This window comes from Gopherus flavomarginatus, chromosome 1 (assembly GCF_025201925.1).
Source record: "Gopherus flavomarginatus isolate rGopFla2 chromosome 1, rGopFla2.mat.asm, whole genome shotgun sequence".
Taxonomy (NCBI): domain Eukaryota; kingdom Metazoa; phylum Chordata; order Testudines; family Testudinidae; genus Gopherus; species Gopherus flavomarginatus.
Genome location: NC_066617.1, coordinates 116,147,678 through 116,165,483, shown reverse-complemented (window position 1 = coordinate 116,165,483; position 17,806 = coordinate 116,147,678). Strand labels below are relative to the sequence as shown.

General features: G+C 40.9%; 1 long non-coding RNA gene across 2 annotated transcripts; it reads right to left on the bottom strand.

Annotated features, from left to right (window-relative positions):
* Window positions 1–3,432: 3,432 nt before the first annotated feature.
* Window positions 3,433–17,806, bottom strand: LOC127032152 (uncharacterized). Of its 2 annotated transcripts, none has more exons than XR_007768721.1 (3): window positions 17,574–17,806; window positions 16,726–16,831; window positions 3,433–4,287 (listed from the first exon to the last, which is right to left on the bottom strand). It is a non-coding gene; the product is annotated as an uncharacterized LOC127032152 (long non-coding RNA). The 2 variants fall into 2 exon arrangements; XR_007768720.1 differs by lacking the exon at window positions 3,433–4,287 and adding an exon at window positions 10,287–10,616.

The following is a 17,806-nucleotide window of genomic DNA, read 5'->3' as shown; positions in this document are numbered from 1 at the left end:
GACTGATTTAAAGCGGGAGGCCTGGGCCTTTGGCAGACGAAATAATGAGTTTAGACACAGAGGGATAAGGCAGACATTTTAGGGCATTGAGTGCCTTGGGGTGAGAAATTGGGGGGAGGGATAGCTCAGTGGTTTGAGCATTGGCCTGCTAAACCCAGGGTTGTGAGTTCAATCCTTGAGGGGCCAGTTAGGGATCTGAGGCAGAAATCATACTTGGTCCTGCTAGTGAAGGCAAGGGGCTGGACTTGATGACTTTTCAAGGTCCCTTCCAGTTCTAGGAGATTGGTATATCTCGATTTATTATTTATTTAAATTGATGTGGTCATAGCCAAAGGTTCATCTAGCCCAGTATCCTGTCTTCCAACAGTGGCCAATCCCAGGTGCCCCAGATGGAATGAATAGAGCATCAAGTGACCCATCCTGTCACCCATTCCCACCTTCTGGCAAACAGAGGCTGGGGACACCATCCCTGCCCATCCTGGCTAATAGTCATTGATGGATCTATCCTCCATGAATTTATCTAGTTCTTTTTTGAACCGTGTTAGTCTTGGACTTCACAACATCCTCTGGCAAAGAGTTCCACAGGTTGACCGCGTGGTGTGAAGCAATACTTCCTTTTGCTTGATTTTAAACTTGCTGCCTCCTTTCATTTAGTGACCTCTAGTTCTTGTGTTATGAGGAGTAAATAACATGTCCTTATTTACTTTCTCCACACTAGTCATGATTTTATAGACCACTATCATATCTCCCCTTAGTCTTCTCTTTTCCAAGCTGAAAGTCCCAGTTTTATTAATCTCTCCTCATAATGAAGCTGTTCCATACCTCTAATCATTTTTGTTGCCCTTTTCTGAACCTTTTCCAGTTCCAATATCTTTTTTGTGATGGGGCGATCAGATTTGCATGCAGTATTCAAGATATGGGCTTACCATGGATTTATGTAGAGGCAATTTGATATTTTCTGTCTTATTATCTAGCCCTTTCTTAATGATTCCCAACTTTCTATTCGCTTTTTTGACTGCTGCTGCACATTGAGTGGATGTTTTCAAAGAACTACCCACAATGACTCCATGATCTCTCTCTTGAGTGGCAACAGCTAATTTAGACCCTGTCATTTTATATAGTTGAGATTTGTTTTCCAGTGTGCATTATTTTGCATTTATCAACATTGGGCAACAAAATGGCAGATGAAATTTAGTCACCCAGTTTTGTAAGATCCCTTTGTAGCTCTTTGCAGTCTGCACTGGGCTTAACTATCATGAATAGTTTTGTATTGTTGCAAATTTTGCCACATCACTGTTTACCCCTTTTTCCAGATCATTTATGAATATGTTAAATAGTACTGGTCCCAGTATATACCCCTGTGGGGGACAACTATTTACCTCTTTCCATTTGGAAAACTAACCATTTTTACTAATCTTTGTTTCCTATCTTTTAACCAACAAAGGTTAAAAGGTGAGACCTTCTTACCAATTTTTGAGAGGACCTTTCCTCTTATCCCATGACAGCTTACTTTGCTTAAGAGTCTTTCGTGAGGGACCTTGTCAAAGGCTTTCTGAAAATCTAAGTACACTATATCCACTGGATCCCCCTTGTTCACATGCTTGTTGACCTCCTCAAAAAATTCTAGGAGATTGTGAGCCTTGATTTCCCTTTACAAAACCATGTTGACTCTTCCCCAACAAATTATATTCATCTGTGTGTGACAATTCTGTTCTTTACTATAATTTCAACCAGTTTGCCTGGTACTGAAATCAGTCCTAACAGCCTGTAATTGCCAGGATCAGCTCTAGAGCCCTTTTTAAAAATTGGCATCACATTAGCTATCCTCCAGTCATTTGGTACAGAAGCTGATTTAAATGATAGGTTACAAACCACAGTTAGTAGTTCTGCAGTTTCACATATGAGTTCCTTCAGAACTCATGGGTGAATACTGTCTGGTCCTGGTGACTTATTACTGTTTAGTTTATAAATTGGTTCCAAAACCACCTCTAATGACATCTCAATCTGGGACAGTTCCTCAGATTTGTCACCTAAGAAGAATGGCTCAGGTTTCGGAATCTCCATGAAGACTGAAGAAAATAATTAATTTAGTTTCTTCACATTCTCTTATCATCCTTGAGTACTCAGATTTTTTTTGCTATTACTTTTTAGGTCTTTGGCAAGCTGTTCTTCAAAAATTTTTGGCCTTCCTAATTATACTTTTACACTTCACTTGCCAGAGTTTATGCCCCTTTCTGTTTTCCTCACTAGGATTTAACTTCCACTTTTTAAAGGATGACTTTTTGCCTCTCACTGCTTCTTTTGTTTAGCCATGGTGGTACTTTTTTGGTTCTCTTACTATGTTTTTTAATTTGGGGTCAACATTTAAGTTGAGCCTCTCTTACGGTGTCTTTAAAATATTTCCATGCAGCTTGCAGGGATTTCACTTTTGGCGCTGTACCTTTTAGTTCATCTTTGTGCAGTTTGTTTCTGAAATTAAATGCTACCATGTTGGACTGTTGTGGTGTTTTCCCTGCCACAGGAATGTTAAATTTAATTATATTATGGTCACTATTACCAAGCGGTCCAGCTGTATTCATCTCTTGGACCAGATCCTGTGCTCCACTTAGGACTAAATCAGGAATCACCTTTCCTCTCATGGGTTGCAGGACTAGCTGCTCCAAAAAGCAGTCAATTAAGGTATCAAAAAACTTTTTCTTCATCCTGTCCTGAAGTGACATGTACCCACTCAACCAGGGGATAGTTGCAATCCCCCATTATTATTGAGTTTTTTTATTTTTGTAGCATCTCTAATCTCCCTGAGCCTTTCAGTCTCTATCACCATCTTGGTCAGGTGGTCGGTAATATATCCCTACTGCTATATTCTTATTATTAGCGCATGGAATTACTGTCCATAGAGATTCTATGATAGTTTGGTTCATTTAAGATTTTTACTTCATTTAATACTATGCTTTCTTTCACATATAGTGCCACTCCCCCACCAGCATGACCTGTTCTGTCCTTCTGATATATTTTGTAGCCTGGTATTATTGTGTCCCATTGATTATTCTCATTCCATCAACTTTCTGTGATGCCTATTATATCAATATTCTCATTTAATATGAGGCACTCTAGTTCACTCATCTTATTATTTAGACTTTTAGCATTTGTATATAAGCACTTTAAGAACTAGTCACTTTTTAGCTGTCTGCCATTACATGATGTAATTGAATAGGACTCTTTTTTCATTTGACTGTTTATCAAATCCTACCCATATTTTATCATCATCCATCCTCTCCTCCTTACTAGGGCATAGAGAATCTCCATTAATAGATCTTGCCCTATGGGATGTATCTGTCCGAACCATGTGCTCCTCCGCACCTGTTGGCTTTCCCCCAGCCCTTAGTTTTAAAAACTGCTATATGGCCTTTTTAATTTTAAGTGCCAGCAATCTGGTTTCATGTTGGTTTAGGTGGAGCCCATACTTCCTGTACAAGCTCCCTGTTTTCCAAAGGGTTCCCTAGTTCCTAATAAATCTAAACCCCTCCTCCCTATACCATCGTCTGGTCCATGCATTGAGGCCCTGCAGTTCTGCGTAACTGGCCCTGCGCGTGGAACTGGAAGCATTTCAGACAATGCTACCATGGTAATACAGTAACTGCATCAGTTAAATTGGGGCAAAAGAGTGGTGAGTGATGCATCACAAACTGAACAGGAACTCCCATTCCTGTTTATATCCTTTCTTTGCATCCCATCATAACCAGAAACTCCAAATTTAAAAACATCCTTCTTGTTAACCCACTATTTTGGTAAATCAGTTAAGGCAAGTCTCACTTTCCTTTACATTCTAAAAAGATTGGTACTTTGCCTTCTTTTAATCAGGACTGAATTAGTGTCTCCGTATAGAAGGACCTGTCACCAGTGAGTGAACATTTCAGTAAGTAGAATTATTCAGTTTAAGAAATCTTTAAAAAAAAAAAAAAAAAAAAAAATCCAAGGTCTCTTACATTCTTTCATAATTCCTAAAATCCATGACAGTGGGGAAAATATGGCTACATCTCCTTTAGACCAATGATTTGAACATATTTTGTCTTGGTGAAGGCAATACTGTGTGTGATTATACTGCAAAGAGACCCCTGAAGAGTTTCCCCTAGCAAACAGGGTGAATGTTCGTGTTCCTCTGAGCCAGGAGATGGAGAATCTTCATCCTAGTGCCTTTCAAAGGATAAGTGAGCCAACGGGGGAAGAATCACCAGCCAGAGGATGGAGTGTTCAGTTGCTCTGCTGGTTCCTTGCAGGCTTAGAGTACTGTAAACAAAAAGCCAATGGGTAACTATTGGAATTAGGCATACTGTTGATTGCTGCTTTTTCGGGTTAACACTCCCTTTGAAATGCTAGATGTACTTACTTTCTCATGAATGAGGGAGTGTGCCTAATTTATTTGATGTGCTTTCAAGTTTTCAGACCTAAGACAAAAGGCCATAGCTACCCTACATTGTATGTGTAACTTTGTTTGTTTTTTTTTAAATGGCGGGGGGCAAAATGGCTCTCAGAAGGTAAGCGATAGTATAAACTACCCTGATCCAATAACTCTCTTGGAAAGTTTATGAAGAAACTAGGAGCAGTAGAAGAGAGCACTATTCAGCGCCATAAAATTATGCTTAGAATTACGTTCACAAATCCCTAATTGTTTAGTAATTTGGATTTTGTCTTTATGAGACCACAAAAAACCAACAACAAAAAAACACATAATCTAAAGATAACCTGTGGAATACACTTTCCTTAAATGTCTACATTTTTTTTTTCAGACGTAGTAAACAACCTCACCTGCAATAGCCATGACTAAAATTGTGTGTTCTGGTGCAGACAGATGACACCATAATAGTTTAGTAAAGTAGTTAACTGTTACTGAGGTAGCGTCTCTTAATGAGGATAATTTTTGCATTGAACCTGAGAGGGGAACATCCATTGCACAATTACCATACTGAGACCCAGGGTTTAAAGAAGGATTAGGCATTTATGTGGTTAATGAGAATACCCACAGTTAAGTTAAATAGGCTGTGTGTATGTGTGATATGATTGATATATATCAATATATGTGTGTGTATGTGTATATATAATAATTTGACTCGGAAAATCTTAGCCCTTTATGTTTCAGGGTGCAGATCACATAACTGACATATTAGGAAGTTCTCTCTGCAGGTTATTCCGGAATTGTTCATTAGAGATTCTTGCCCTTTCCTCTATACTAACTACTGATTGCAGAAGACAGGGATTGCTTTGTCCATCGCTGAAATGTGACCACAACTGGGCTCAAATAAAACAGCTGCTTAATAGTGCATTTCAACCCTATGCAGCTGTTCAGCTCAGAAAGTGAAGAATATGTAATCCTATTGAAAATGTAGCAAGTATTTATGTATCTAGAATGCAGTCACCCAAACAGGAATTTCCTTAGGTCAGTAGGGCTTAATATTTTATGAAAATTGCCATGGAATCTTTAGAAATCAAAAATGGGCAGGGCTTTGGTTGTAGCTCTCATCCAAAGGCTGTACCTCCAGCACTGTGTAGCCCCCTAATGCTAGGCATTGGTTCTGCACCAACAAAGAGAGAGCCATCTGTTGAACTACAAGTACAGTTTCTTGCAACAGTTAAGTCGTCTTCAGAGGTCTCACCTAAATGTTGACAGCCCAAATCTGCTTAGTTATGGGGGCCGAGCCTGAGTTGCCATGGCTCTCAACAGCTTTCTGAGATGGGCGTAATAGACAACTATTATTATGACTTGATTATGGTCTCAAAGTGACGGAATAGAAATGAGGACTGATCTCTCATTCTCCTGTCTAACCACAAGATTACAGTGAAGACTGCATAGGTGTTTCTAGCATTCACAAAAGAACCTGGGACATTAGGTGAACAGGAAAATGATGGACCCTGAAGGGTTAATAGAACTGATACTGCAAAAAGCTATTTCCTGGCCAGCGTTCCCCGTTATGGTACCCTGGGGCAGATAAGATAAAATGGCTGCTAGAATGCAGCGAGGAGTATAGGAAACTCCAAATGGCAGATTCAAGGTCCAAAAGATGCTGCTGCACCTTCAGCTAATGTGGACTAGTAAACACGAACACTTGACCCAGATGATAAGACATACTGCATGTACCAACTTGCTCTAGCTGGTGCAGCCTTAATGGTGGGTAATCCTTGCGTACACAGCTGTTTACACAGAGAAGTTGTTAAAAATTAACTTGGACAGAGTCATCTTAGTCAGCTCTTGCCCTAGGTTTTTCCCCTGCTCTATTGAACTAGAAAATGTCCAAACCTTTTGTCCACTGACACAAGTAGTTTTCTGCCCTAGAGTAAGGGTCTACTTTGCCAATTACGGCTATGATAGAATGATCTCTTGTCACCAGATAAGTTAATAAAACAAAGGCTGCTAAAAAATGGACACAGTAGGAAGACCAAAGAAACCAAAGAGTTGCTGGTTTCTCCTTCCATGTGTGTAGTGATTTGGGTGTTCCTGGTCTTCAGCTCTTGCAGACAAGTTCACTCATCTTCCGTGTTCTAATTGAGAAAATGAAGCAATTTTAAAAATCATCAGTTTTATAACATGTTTGGGGGGAAATGGTGTGAAGGCTGAAAAAGGCTGAGAAGCTTTGGCTGTTTTGTTATGAAGAGTTGAGGCTCCTTTATTTAGAAAAGCAAATGAAAATGGGAAGGATTGCAAGCTCCCTCAATACCTACTTTCCTACAATCATAGGAACATACTCAGACCACCCACCCCAGCCCAACATGATCCCTGCTTGGTGCAAGCACAGTCATCACGGGGAGAGAATAAATTCAATCCTTATCAAACTCTAATCACGCCAGAGCAGGAGGATAACAAATGTACTATGGCAGCTGGAAACTGCACAATGACTTGAGAGATTCAGAACAGTGAGTCTCATGCAGAGAGATGTTTCAGTACAAATGAATGTAAAGTCACATGCCAAAGGCAAAGAAATGAACAGCAGACATACAAATGAGGAAACAGCTATCTGTATATCTAGTGAGACATATAAAAAGATGTCTGTTACTCTGGGTGCCTTTGAAATGATGGCTACTTCAGTGAGAGCCACCAGCAATCTCCAATAAAAATTCAATCCCAATACTAAAATGTTCCTTTCGTCTCTTAAACGCTTGAGTAAAAAGGCAGGCCTTGCAGCATGCCCTGAAAATCAACACTCAGTTGTTTCAGTGCAAGGTGGAGAAGTGGTTCCGAAACTGAAGGACTCTCAGTGAATGCGTACCATAAGTTGGTGGGAGCGCCAAGTTGAGTGCCTCCACTGGTCTGCAGCTGTGGCAATATTTCCTGTAAAGGTGGGGGGGAGGCTACTTCTGAAGAGGATAGGACCCACCCCCCCAGCATCTTAGGACTTCATAGAGCAAAGCAATACTTGTCTCATCAAGATTAGATTAGTGCAATGCCCTGTACATGGAGCTGCATTTTAACTCAACTTGGAAACTAAAACTGATGTAGAAGGTAGTGGCCTGCCTGGTAAGTGGTGTGCCTTGATAGGACATCAATGGTCACCCATCTGCACTGGAGAAAGGCACAAATCACAGTAAATAGAGTAGTATCCTGTTCCCAGACACATGAATAAAGCATTATGAGGCACAGCTGTTCCATAGTCAACTGATGGTAGCTGGAGCTCCAACGCTAGTCCCAGAACGTGAATGAGAGTGACTGATGGTAGACACGTCCTTCAAGTGGGGTGTGAGAAATCAGTGTTACATCTACTCACTACTTTCCTTTGCCTATGAACTTCACTTCAGCCATATCCAGATTGAGTTTTAAACAGCTTGCCTTTTTTCCAAGCCCCAATCTCCAAGCATGACCGGGTGTTCAACAGCACTGGCAGAATCAGGCATGGTAGAGAACAAGAGCTGAGTGTTATCAGCACACTGATCATTCTGCATCTCATACTTCCTCACTAACCCTTTTAAAGGCCGTATATACACGTTAAACAGGAGTGGAGTGGGGATGAGATGGAACCCTGCTAAACTCCAAATAACAGCACTCTAAGCGGGACAGAACATTGATTCAGGACAAGTGGCTCCTGCCAACTTCTGGGAACACTTGGTTGGGGAGGAATGGAGCTGCCCAAGAGCAGCTATATCAATTGCTGGTGCAGTCCACAGGTGATTCAGTGATACCTCATGGTCATTGGTATCATGGCAGCTGATAGCTCAAATGTCAGAGTGAACACATGATCTTCATCCACTGCCAGGAGGTGATCATCAACCAGTGGCATCTGTGCAATTGCTATCCTATATCCAGACTGACAAGGATTAAGGAGATCTGAGGCACTTAGGGTACTCTGGGAATTGTCTCAGCATAGCCTTCTCAATAACTTTTAACCAGGAATGTAAGATTGAATACTGGACAAGAGTTAGCCAAATAGCGTTGTGTTAGTTTCATGAGCGAAGACCATGCAGCAGCTTCCTTAAGTGAAACTGGCATCTTGCCCTTCGTTAAGAGAGGAACTGATAGATACAGGTGCAGTCTCTGGGTTGTCAGCAGAGTGCCTGCTGCAACAGCACGTTCTGGGATGTAGAGGTGTGTCGTTTGCTCTTTTGTGCTTCATCAAAGACAATGTTACTGCAGGGGTCCCAGGTAAATAACAATCAAAGTCTCTTCTGTCTCCCTTGATCCCTGTTAGGGTGAATGCCAATACTCAAAGGCTTGGCTGGCTCAGTGGTTTTTTTTACACCTCTGTCCTTTACCTCCGTGTGTCTGAGTACGATAATGGGTGCATGATTGCGGTTTGCTATGTGGCTGAGGAAAACAAGCAGCAGTATCTTCCACAACTGCTGTGCAAATTGCACCTCCTGTCGGTGGCAAACTGAGTCAAGCTGCACCTCCAGCAGTGTCTAGAGACTGACACTGTCATTTGACTCAAAGCTCCAGCCCTCGCTTGCTGGAAATTCAAAGACTGAGTCTCCTCCACTGTAATATTTAGTGGCATCGCGGCACCATCTGACTGAAGGCAAGTATTTTAATGTATAATTGAAATATCAGTGTCTCTCCAACCACATGTGCTTTGCTGCGCATGGTTTTCTGATGACAGTTCTGTCTATTGCACATGCTGGTCCCAGAATTTCACTGCCATCTCCCCTGTAAATTTGGAGTGGATTATTTTGTCTTCCTTATGACACCATCCTGATCCCTGCTGAGGCTCCTCTCTCTCAGGCCCTGTATACACTGTAATTATCACTTTCTGGATGATATACAGGCAGGTGGAAGAGAGAGACTTCCTGAAATTATCAGGTACCATAAAAGACTTTTCACCTAAAAGTGTTGAGGAAACACTGCCTAACCCTGGGAGAAAAAAGAGAGATGGCACAACACTATGTAGCAAGGCTCAGGAATGGATTGGAATTACAAATGGGTGTGGCATCAAACCCAAGACATAGTGCACCACTTGGTCCTGGACAGATCCATCCTACCTCTGATGATCCCTTAGGAATCTGTGTTTCTCTTGTGCGTTGGTAACACTTGTGTGCTTTGTCTTTACCAAATATCGAATCCGTACAGAGCGTTCAGCATTGGCAGCACACACTTTGCATGTGAGGGGAGTTTTTACTTTCTGCACCTATTGCAGTATTCCCATGCACAAGAGACCAGACAGACTGTGCGTTAGAGGAGATGTATCCGGCTCCCCTTTTATTCCATCCTCCCATCTCTGTGCCTTGAGCTGGAATCAAATGTCAGATCAAAATAACAGAGACAAAATGTTCCTGACAAGAAGCAGTTGGAAGTTGATGTATGCAGGGGTTGCACTGAAGCGCTGATGAACCTGACAGGGATGGATGTGACAAGACCAAGCTCAGTAACTCCCCTTTGAAATCTCTGCTGATACTGCACCAAGCATGGATCACTGTGCTCCTATCTGTGTTCCGCTGGCAGCCCCAGGATCCTGTTGTCATCTTTTCAGTGCCAGTTCGGTCAAAGTTTTTTGTCTGATTTTTATCTACAATTTTGCCCAACTAACTAGTGGGGTTTGTGAAAATTAAAAAATTTTCACAGGAAAATGTTTTGATGAAAATAATTTTTTTGAGGGGATATTGGAAACTTTTGACTTTCAAATTCAAATTTTGAAATGTCTTTTTTTTTTTTCATTTTGACATTTCCACAATGCTGGAATGTTTCTTTCCATGAAAACTTTTCATATTTTGACTTTTTATTTAGTTTCAGCAAGAAAACACATGTCAAAGTATTGGATTTTCTGGTGGGATGGGAATTCTGTGTTAACAACAGCTGTAGTTGGGGCAGTTTTCTGTTCATTCAGTAAATCCTCTGACTTAACGATGAACATTTTTCAAGCATCGGTAAATGAGTCTGAACAAACATTTTAAAATTCACTACTTCCTGCCCTGTTTGTGCATCTTTGCTATAGTCTTTTGGGACTTGATTGCAGACTTTGTGTGGAAGAAGCAGGAGAATAGATGGAAACCCAACTGTCTGAGATATGGTCATCCTAGAACTCTTCAGTTCCCTTTCACAAGTGGGAAGATGAACACCCCAGTTCATGGTTGTTCTCTAGTTCTTATTGTAAACAGCCCAGTTCTCATTTGTAGTCTTTGCCTTTGTTTAATCCTGATATCTAGAAGAGTAGATGAACAGAACATCAGAAGAAAGGAGTGTCCCTATTGTAATAGATGGTCACATTTCTTACCTTTAAAAAAATATATTGATCAGGTGATTTTTGCATATGCTCAGTTCTTAACCAGCACTGGGGGGACTGCCTTTTACACTGTAGGTGTACCACCACTCACCCCAAACAGCGACCTCCTTCCATGGCACGCAATCCCCACATTTGGTGTGAGGCATACTCTCTGGTTCACCATCAATAGTTAACTATTCATTATCTTGAGTTCATTGTCTTTTATGGAAACTTTACAAACATTGCCCAGTCCATGTTCATGCGGTGAGGTGTCTGACCGCAGGAGGAATGGGAGGCTTACACTGGCTACTGCTCACACATCTTGCCATGGAGCCTTGTTGATTCAGGTTACCGGTTTGTGTAGAAGTGGGACTAGCAAGGATTCTAGGGGTATCTAGCTGATGGAGGGAGAAGGCAGATGTAGGGAGGAGCTGGTAAAAGTGCTGGTGTGAGGATGAGGCTGGAGTTCTAGTGGGGGATCAACACACTACTAAGTGGAAATCAAAGCAAAGGTAGAATATAGAGTATTACAATCGTGTGTGTGCACTCTGTTTACTTCCTGCCCACATGCAAGCTCTGGTGAGTCCTGTTCTCTCACACACACGCTGTCATGAACTGCTACTCCCATGTACAATACAGACTTGTGCACTCTTTTAAAACCCAGTTTTGATGCTGCACTCACATGAGCATGTACACAAAGATCACTGTGTTCTTGGTCTGGTTCCCAAATGGGATAGAGCAGCTATTCTCAGCAGTTGACTCTGGGTCTGTGCCCACAATGGCTACAACATGAACGTTGATTTTAAGTTCACGCTGCTCACACACAGAATATTCTCACCAGTGTGCTGTAATCCTGCGCTCAAACTGGAGACAATGGGGATATATTCACCCAGCTCAGAACACACAGCAATCACCTGATCCATCAGGAATATTCTCAGCAGCAGGCTGTCTGGTTCTGTACTCACCTCGGATAGAATAGGCAATTTCCCTGCGATGTGTTCTGGTCTGGGTTCATATTGGCCAGTGAGCTCTGGCTATCACTGTTGATCTCCAGTACACACAGCATGGTCTCCAGATCAAAAGTGTGGGGCAAGGCCCCTGGTTTTTGCAGCACTCCAGTGTGGAAATTCTGTTTCTCTTTGGCTCAGAATTCTGTAGTTCACATAATTATAAAGACAAATGCTCACAAGGAAGGCGGCTCCTTCCATTTGATCCTTTGATCTTTTACACTAGTAACTCCTACAGAATTAACTGCCTCTACCTGGTCTGTATGCTTCTGAGCAATTAAGCCTTTGCCATGGTAAACTCAAATCTGGCTAGCAATAAGGATGCTTTTCTGTAAATTTAGTCCTAGTTCAAGCAGGAATCACTCACATATGCTTGTTATGGCTGCTTCCTCCATCAGTTGGTCCCAAGTCTGACACAGAATCATAGAAATTAAGGATTGGAAGGGACCTCCAGAGATCATCTAGTCCAACCCCCTGAACTGAGGCAGGACCAAGTACACTTAGACCATTTCTGACAAGTGTCTTTGTCTATCCTGTTCTTAAAATCTCCCAGTGATGGGGATTCCAGAAACTCCCTTGGAAGCCTGTTCCAGTACTTTATCCTTGTAGTTAGAAAGTTTTTCCTGATAACTAATCTAAATCTCCCTTGCTGCAGTTTAAGCCCACTATTTCCTGTTTTACCTTTATTAGACACACAGAACAATTGATGACTGTCCTCTCTTTAACAGCCCTTACCATATTTGAAGACTTATCAAGTTTCTCTTCAGTCTTTTCAAGACTAAACATTCCCAGTTTTTTTAACCTTTTTTGTATAGGTCAGGGTTTCTAAACCTTTTATCATTTTCGTTGCGCTCCACTGGGTTCTCTCCAATTTGTCTGCATCTTTCTTAGTCAGGCACCCAAAATTGGACAAAATATTCTGTCTGACACCTCACCAGTGCCAACTAGAGTTGAGACAATTACCTCCTGTATCTTAGATATGACACTACTGTTAATATAGCCCAGATTGAGATTTGTCTTTGTTGCAGCTGCATCACGTTGTTGACTCATAGTTAGTTTGTGGTCCACTATAACCCCCAAATCGTTTTCAGTGGTAAACTGTCTAGCCAGTTATTCCTCATTTTCTATTTGTGCATTTGATTTGTCCTTCCTAAGTGGAATACTTTGCACTTGACTTTATTAAATTTCATCTTACTGATTTCAGATCAACTCATCAAGGACACATTGAATTCTAATCCTGTTCTCCAAAGTGCTTGCAGTCCCTCCCAGCTTGCAGTTATCTGCTAATTTTATAAGAATATTCTCCTCTCCATTATCCAAATAATTTAATGAAAATATTGAATAGTACTGGACCCAGGACAAAGACCCCTGTGAGACCCCAACAGATATGACCTCCCACTTTGATGGTGAACTATGGATAACTACTCTGAGTACTGTTTTTAACCAGTTGTGCATCCATAGAATCATAGACTAGCAGGATTGGAAGGACCTCAGGAGGCCATCTAATCCAACTCCCAATTTGGTCCAACCCCCATCTTTATAGCTACTTCATGTAGATCACATTTTCCATAGTTTTGCTTATGAGAACATCATGTAGGACTGTCAAAAGTCTTACTAAAATACATCATGTCAACTTCTTTCCCCCCATTCACTAGGCCAGTAACCCTGTCAAAGTAGGAAATTAGGTTGGTTTGGCATGCTTTGTTCTTGACAGATCCATTACTTATCACTCCATTATCCTCTAGGTGCTTACAAATTGATTATTTAATAATTTGTTCCAGTATCTTTCCAGTTAAAGATAGGCTGATTAGTCTATAATTCCCTGGGTCCTCTTTGTTCTCATTTTAAAAAAGTTAAGTATTGTGTTTGCTCTTCTCCAGTCCTCTGGGACCTAGCATATTCTCCATGAGTTCTTGAAGATAATTGCTTATGGTTCTGAGATTGCTTTAGCTAGTTCCTTAAGTACCACAGGGTAAATTTTGTGAGGCCCTGATGACTTGAATACATCTATCTTATCTAAATATTCTGTAGCTTGTTCTTTTCTTTTTCTGGCTTGTGTTCCTTCCTTCTTGTTAATATTAATTGTGTTAAACACCTGGTCACAATTAACCTTTTTAGTGAAGACTAAAGCAAAATAGGCATTAAATATCTCATATGTTGATGTTGTCCGTTATTGGCTTTCCTTCCCCGCATAAGTAGAGGACCTACACTTTCTTTCGTCTTTCTCTTGTGCCTAATGTATTTATAGAACTACTTCTTTTTGCCTTTTATGCCCTTGTCTAGGTATAATTCATTTTGTCTTAGCCTTTCTGATTTTAAGCAAGTTCCTATAACCTGGCAGGATATCGGTCAGTATATTATCCCCCATCTGTACATACAGGCAACATTTCTACTACTTCTTTCTACAAACACATTAAATTAAGGCCTAGCAGAGTCTGAAAAACTGAAATGACCAGTATTCTGTTGGTTTTCAGGTAAGTGGAAATGGATAACGTTTATCCTGGCTTTCAGTTCCCAAATCATTTTAATGCAAGTTTTGGTCCTGGCATCTGGGAAGTCTCCTGCAGTAACTGCATGAATATATAATTCTGAAACACATGAAAAACATTGATAATTAGTGGGACAGAACTGCAGGGAGAGGTGGGAATGGGAGAGTAGCAACCTTCCTTGTCCAAATGTTATAGATTGTAATTAGGACAGAGCAAATGCAAAATACAGCGAACAATTTCTTTATTCCAGGAATTTCTAACCAACAACAGATTGTGTGTCAACCACTTTTCTGGCAACACAGGTTAAACTTTTTGAAAATGTCTTAGTGATAAAGGAGAATAAGAGCTGCTGAAAGTAGCTGGGACTTGTGTTTCTGAGGTACTTTTGAAAATCCCACTCTCCTACACAAAGGATGCACCTACTTCATCTAGCAGACGCTGAGGGGAACTCAGGTCACTATGCCTTGCCCAGAAAACAACTCTAAGGTTTCTTTTCCTTTTGCAGTTTCATTTGAATAACTGGCTTTGATTCACCTATACTTTAATTTTATACAGCACCTTAGATGTCTGGAGATGGATGAGTCCTTTAGAAAACAAATGAATAAACTGTTCCCTTTCTCTTACCCATTTAATGAAAATGTGACATTAGGCCAGACCTAACTGTGATTCCTGTGACACCCTGCTAGAGACTTCCCTGAAACTAGTTATGAAGACTTTCTTTCTTTCTTTCTTTGCATGCAGTTAGCAAGCCGGGTGCCCTGTGCTCGTGTATGCTTGTCCTATAGATTTCACTTTGAGTGGTGGGTGCGCAGCCCTTCTGCAAACCCGGCCCTTAGTGTTTATGAAGCACTTTGACTCCCCCCACTCTGAACCTTACTATAGATGTGCAACCTATTGTTTGTGGTTATGCTGACAGTTACCACCCAATCAATGTAACTTCAATTGCTAATGGAACAGATTTAAGAGAAAATCTTTGTAAACACCTTCAGGTAAATGGAATGAGGAGTAATAAAATCAACCTAAGTTTATAAAGAGGGGACATTAGTCTTAGGCCTAAAGCAGGTGCATGGCAGACAGGTATCTCAGCTCTACTCCTGGATCAGACTTGATCTGTGACTGTAGAGAAGAATAAAAAAACCCTACAACATCTTTTTGCCCCCAAAACAACCCTCTTATTGAACCAAAATTCTCTGCTGTGCACACAATTCTCCCCCTGGGGAGAGGATGAGAGCGAATGAACCACATGTGATAGGTTTTAGTCATGTCACTTAATGCACCTCTGGAAGTTGCTCAGATACTATGATATAAGAACCTGTATAGAATAGAAGCCACTGAATAATTAAGCTTCACAATAGTCCTGTGAGATAGTCAGTTTCACTCACCATTGAAATGAGTTACTTCTGAGATGAAGTGGGGTAGCTGTTTAAAAGCACACAGCAATTCTGCATGGCTGAAGCAGAAGATACCAGGTCCACTTGAAATGGCAGGAGGAATTTAAATAGAATAATTATTTGAGATGGAAATTGCTAAGGCATCAGGGCAAACACCCTTAATCCTACAGAGAGTACTATGGGATATATAATAGCTACATGTGGTCAGACTTTGATAGGCAATATCACAAGTAACACAGTCCCCCTAACACCGTGATGGAGCATTGGTTTAATAGTTACTCAGATGGGAGAGAACTGCCCACTGAATTGTCACTACAGCACCTATGTGCCCATTGGACGTCAGTCTACTATAATCTATATATAATAACCTGGCTCAACCAAAATTATCTTGGGAGATACCACAATGAGAGCTGCTATGTCAAAGCTGCAGGATCCCTTCTCTTTCCTTTCTTTGTGGATTGGTACCGTGTTTGCTTTTCCCTGGTCCTCTGGTATCTCCCCACTTTTCCTTTATTTTAAAATGTATCGGTATCTTGGTAAATTTGATAACTAAATAAGTCTCTTAAGCTGGGACGCATATTGTCCAAACACACCTATTCTATGTTTGTATTTTCCAGTATTCCTTTACTTGCTTTTTATGATGTTATTTCCATCATATTTCTGATTGTTTGAAGCTCTTTTATTCATTCTTCTTATTGAAGACATTTTTAAACGTTCTGTATCTCAGCCATTCTGAGTTCATCCCTTTCCACTTTTTTCCCTACAGACCTTTTTCATCCCAACATATTGTTTCAAAGCCCTTCTCATTCCCATAACTCCTTTGGCTGGTATAACTCATTTAAATATCTTGTTGAACTCACAGAATCAGTTAAGGCTTATGAGGAAAAGGTATTTGTTCTTTTCTTCTATTTCCAACAATGAGCTATTTTTTTTGTTTTTAATCCTCAGATCTATTGAATTAGTACCCGAATTATACTGACTGCTTGTTCTTTTCCCAGAAGAACTCTGTGGTGTGCCTCAATTATGTTATGTTTTAGTCTTCTCAAGCCTTCCTCTGTGCTTGTGGATTTTAATACCTCTTTCCATTGCATTGTGCTCATTCAATACTTTAATTCCTGAAAATTTGCTTTCCTTTATTCTGCTGCATTCTGTGCATTCTTACCTGACTTGGCTCAAGTTGAATAATTTGTTATGACTGGTAATGGACTTCCCAGTTGTCCTCCATTGTTCCTCCCAACTGGCTTCTCTTCTGCCTGGAGCTCTGCTTTCTAGATCATAAAGTTGTTGTCTTTGTAACTTGGGAACATCTTTGCATATTTACGCTGATTATCCAATACATGTCTGGGTAGCTAAGTCTCTTGTGAGTACAATATACAGTGGTTTCAAGAACTTCCAGGATATTTTCCATAATCCATCTTTTTTTTGTCCTGGGTGGGTCTGTAACAGATGCAACCTATAGTTTTGCCCCCATTTAATCCACTGTATCATTGTCCAAATTACTTAACTACTACACTCTTCATTGTTAGATTGTATTTTTCACTGGGATATTCCCTAATGTCTCACCCATTAAGAGTGAGATCTGTGGCAGTTCACTAGTTCTGTAGCTATGCCTTGGTCTCTCTCTTGTGAGACGCCAAGGAGACACATCTTCTGTTATTGGAAGACACACCTAGTTAAGAGCTCATTGGCCTGAGAAAGGGGTGGGGCAGAGATTAGTGGAATGTACTCCCACCATTGATTAGTGGAATGTACTCCCACCATTGGAGCCTGCTGCCTTCCCCTGCCATCTTAATATCCTGCTTGTGAAATAACTATGGTGTAATAATTCATAATGGAGATTTAAAAAATTGCCCCACACTTTCCCCCATCATAAGGAGGAAAATCCATGCAGAGAAGTCACTGGGGTTTGCCCAGGTGCTGTGCTCATTCACTAGCATTCCAAGGGAAGGTTTAAATCTGTGTTATAGAGACTGCAGTGAATTTTCACTGCAAGTTAGGTTCTGGTCTTACCTGTTTCTGATGCAACCTGGAACGAGAACTTGCCTCTGCTATGGCCTTGACAGGCATGTGTGAATTTTTCATTTATTGTCCCTTGAACTGGGGGAAGAGAGACACAGAATGAGTAACAGAGGGAAAGAGAGAGAGAAGTAGATAGAGAGGGGGAGAAACAAACAATGAGAAACAGAGGGACAGAAGTAGACACAGGGTGAGAGACTGACAAACAAAGCAAGGTAGAGGTACAC